Source organism: Olea europaea, chromosome 16, assembly GCF_002742605.1.
Source record: "Olea europaea var. sylvestris chromosome 16, O_europaea_v1, whole genome shotgun sequence".
NCBI lineage: Eukaryota > Viridiplantae > Streptophyta > Magnoliopsida > Lamiales > Oleaceae > Olea > Olea europaea.
In genome coordinates this window covers 5,594,120-5,598,678 of record NC_036252.1, presented here as the reverse complement: position 1 = coordinate 5,598,678, position 4,559 = coordinate 5,594,120, and the positions used below count along the sequence as shown (strand labels likewise).

The window sequence follows — 4,559 nt, the reverse complement described above, 5'->3', positions numbered from 1 at the left end:
ATTTGGGAGACTATTGTTGCGTATTGTCATACTTAGCCAACCTACCTGAGCCAATGGCCCACTCAGACCGAACCACGTGGCACTACAGCCGAGGTGGTATATATTGCCTAGGTAGGCTATGGCCGAAGTCCACTATCCGAGGCTCCCTTTTTACCGAGGCCTGTGAATGTAATCGAGGTCCACATGCTGAGGCCTATGAGCCGAAGCCATGATATTGAAACTGGTTGAAGTTAGTTGAAACCCTCAAGTGGAAGTATTGTGTGAAATGTTTGAAGCCCCGAAGCTGATGCAGGAGCCTCTGAACCACAAGGAAGCATCCTCCATGGTCACTTATCCTAAGAGATCGCCTACACAAAGATCTTGCTCGAATGATTGATGGAACATTTGTCATAAGCATAAAGGTCAAGTCTTGTCACTAATATGGAGGCTCTGCACAAGCAATAAATGCGCAGCAAGCTAGCAAGTCAAGCCCCATGCCTAAAATAAGATGTTTGAATCGAAGAGATGAGGTCACGTGCCACCTCATCCAAGGGCTCTCATTTCACATGTATTACTATAAATATTTTCCTTGTGTAATATCAAAAGGCTAATACAAGAATCAATACAAAGAACTACACTTTATTCAATTCTCTCTCTTTTACTTGCAATACACAAATCGAGTTTATACACATTTACATATACATTTACGAACACTGATTGGTAATTATTATACAATCGGATCACTAACAACCCGTCGGATTCCGAACGTCACCATCCCGCTTCGTTGGGCTACTCCCACGCCCTTTGAACCGCTCGTTTTAGACCGTCCACGTGTCTTAACGTGTTGGACATTCGTCCACGTGTACGCGGGTGGGACCGACATCTGTTGACAATATTTTTTGGGGTCAACATTATTATTTTTTTATCGGGCTCTAAGGTTTTACCACAGTTTTTGTCGTTCTGCGAATGTGATTTTTGGAATTATCTTCATTTACCGTCAGTTTTTACACAATACGTACTTAGATCTCGGTTTTTGGATTTGGATTGAACTTTGATAATTTATCATTCATTCTTGATGAAAATATTTATTACATGTACAGATCTGGCAGGAGTCAATGAGTTGAATATTTTCTATATGGCTTGGTTGGATTAAAATTTTCGACTCAATTTCAGTTTTTATTTTTTATCTGTAAGTTTTGGTTTTGGTTTTGGGTTTACTTTTATATTTTATTATTTTAATGTGACATGTTTTTCTTTTCCTTCCTTGAAAATCATAGATTTGATTAAAATTGAGGCATTATGATATGCCACTATTCAATCAATTGTAGAGTTGAAACTTTATCGGCTATTTATTGGGACCTAAAAAATTGTCATTAGTAAGATTGGTGGCGGTCAATAATTATGCGCTTAGTTTTTTATTTAGTAGTTTTCATTTGCTGGTCATTAATTTTTGAATTCTATTATTTGATTATGACCCGTGGAATAGAATGTTATGCTAATAATTGAATTTAGTGTCAACAAAGTTGTTAGAAAAAGAAACTATAAAAACAGCCTATCAAATTTCTTTTGAAGTTCTTTGGCTATTGCTGTTTTTTGTAACTGGGAAACCTGAAATTTAGTTACCAATGGATTACATCTTTTCATTAAATTGTTTTACAGTGACTTCACCACCATGCTCTTGTATCTCTAGGAGTTTTATTGTAAATCATAATGGAAAATCAGCATCAGCGCCCCACTATTGTTCAGAAGGCCGTCAATCAAATGCATTTGAGATATAGTCTTGCACCGGATGTTCAAGCTCGCCATGTTGGTTTCCAAAGGCCTGCCATTCGTCAGAGGCAATTTGCATATGGCAATTATATAAATGCAGGATTGCAGTATCCCATGACTTGCAGGGCCACCGACGATCTGCCACTGATTTCCCGCAATACTTCCCCGTGTTCGTTCAGGCTCCCTCAGAAAAAGGATTTGCTGGCTTTGCCATCGACTTTCTGATGGGTGGAGTTTCAGCTGCCGTATCAAAAACTGCTGCGGCCTCTATTGAGCGGGTGAAACTTTTGATCCAAAACCAAGATGAAATGACCAAGAATGGCAGGCTTTCTGAACTATACAAAGGAATTGGAGATTGCTTCAAGAGAACTATTCAGGATGAAGGTTTTCCATCATTGTGGAGGGGAAACACTGCTAACGTCATTCGTTACTTCCCCACTCGTATAATCTCTTGTTCCCTGGATGCATAAATATTTTTATATCTTATCAAGGACTACTTCAAGAGGCTTTTCAACATCAAGAATGATCATGATGGCTACTGGAAATGGTTTGGCGGTAACCTTGCATCTGGTGGTGCTGCTGGTCCTTCCTTCCTACTCTTTGTCTACTCTTTAGATTATGACCGTACGCGTCTTGCAAAATGATGCCAAAGCTGCAAAGAAGGGAGGTGAACGTCAGTTCAATGGTTTAGTCGATGTCTACAGGAAGACCCTGCAATCGGATGGTATTGCTGGTCTTTACCGTGGGTTCAACATCTCATGTGTTGGCATCATTGTTTACCGTGATTTGTACTTTGGAACGTATGACTCATTGAAGCCCGTGGTCTTGACTGGGAAGCTACGGTTTAGCATGCCTCTGGACAGAATTTTTTGTTATTTTCATATATGGAAATAATTAGAACTCCAAGGAGTGTTGACAGACCGGATATTAGGACATATTCTTGTTCTAGTATACTTTTCTTTTAAGGTGTTCGGTTTTATTCTTCAATATTTGTCTAGTTCTTGGATATTTACTGATTGGAATTCCAATTTTTGCCCTTGTATGTTTGCAGGAAAGTTTCTTTGCTAGCTTTGCCCTCGGTTGGCTTATTACAAATGGTTCTGGACTTGCCTCGTACCCAATTGATACTGTCCGTAGAAGAATGATGATGACATCTGGTGAAGCCGTGAAATACAAAAGTTCAATGGATGCGTTTGCCCAAATCTTAAAGAACGGGGACCAAAATCTCTGTTTAAGGGCGCATCCAGCACCCGGCGAGCCCGCGGCCGCGCGTGTTGGATCTGCCAAGAGCCACTTTATTTTTTTTATTTTTTTTTTTCTTTACTGAAAACAGACAAATATATAGTATATATTACTGGTAAGTTATTTCCTTTCAAATGTTGCTTCTAGCCAAGTTGGTTGGTGTTACTTAATGCTTCTTTGATGTCCCGGGTTCGAATCTTTGGTTGGCACTTCCTTTTGCTTTTTTAATTATACAATTTTGACCAAAAACCATTGAAATAAGGAAAGGGACCAATGAAGAATCGAACCTGTGAGCTCTTCTAGGACATATTGAAAGTTTAACCACTATGACATTTGATAAGTTGTAATACAAAGTTTATCAAAATAATAAATGTAAGATTTTAGTTGTTTTTATGCAATTGTAAAAATTCAAACACCATACTCTTCCTTTAAATTATACAATGCAATAATATTATTTGGTGAGTACGATTTATTCTATAACAAAATTATATATGTTCAGTTTCAACAAAATAATTATTTTATTTAAATTTTAAGTTTTGTTTGATTCCCATTTAGTTCAGAATATATTTTTCTTTCATTTATTTTCGATCAAATATTCTTTAATAAAATAATATTACACGTAAATTTAAAATTTTTTATTATTTTTCACTATACATTCTCCATCAAATTATTATTCCAAAATACATTTTTTTGCAAAAAATGACATCAAGCGAGCTCTTAATATTTTATTACGGCCGCCCGTACTGGCTTAAGATCCTGGATTCGTCCCTGGTGCCGATGCAAACATCCTTCGTGCAGTTGCTGGTGCTGGTGTGCTTGCAGGTTATGACAAACTTCAGATGATTGTTTTCGGAAAGAAATATGGTGCTGGTGGGGCATAAATAACACCAATTTCTTTACCTCCTTGTTAATAGACGGTGATGAAAAATAATTTTGTTAGATGGAGAATTTGTCCAAGGCGAAGTTTTCAATTTTGAGAAATTTTGGCACGAACATTATTTTCCCTTTAAGGGTTATTTTTTTCTCTTTAACCATACCATGGAATATGGATTATGTTATTATGTATTTTTGCTGGTTTTGATGGCTGAATCAGTGATTTGTGTTTGGAAATTATTTCAATGTATCTTCTTTTTTTCATAATTCAATGATAGAAAAATTGTTGCAACGATTGTCCCTTAATTTATAGTAATTTTCATTGCAATAATCAGTTTAAATTATTGACACAATAATTAACTTAATTCAAATTTAAATTTCCTTTAATCCTTATGCTTAGAGCGAAATATTTTTGGCCTACTAAAAATTCCCACATTTGAGATGCATGCATGACTACACATAAAAAATGTGGAGTGAATCGAACATGTTGCAAATATACTCTCTAACTTGCGGGTTAAGATTCCGTTTGATCATCATTATTTGAAAACTGTTTGTTTGTTTTTTTTTTTTTTTTTTTTTTTTTTTTTTTTTTTTTTATTTATTTTTTTTTTTTAAAAATGTTTTTTTTTTTTTTTTTTTTTTTTTTTTTTTACGTACTTAATTTCAATTACGTATTTATATAAGGGTAATTATAT

At 35.8% G+C, this 4,559-nt stretch overlaps 1 pseudogene; it reads left to right on the top strand.

Moving 5' to 3' along the window:
* Nucleotides 1-1,607: 1,607 nt before the first annotated feature.
* LOC111412787 lies at nucleotides 1,608-4,080 on the top strand (annotated as a pseudogene).
* Nucleotides 4,081-4,559: the final 479 nt, after the last annotated feature.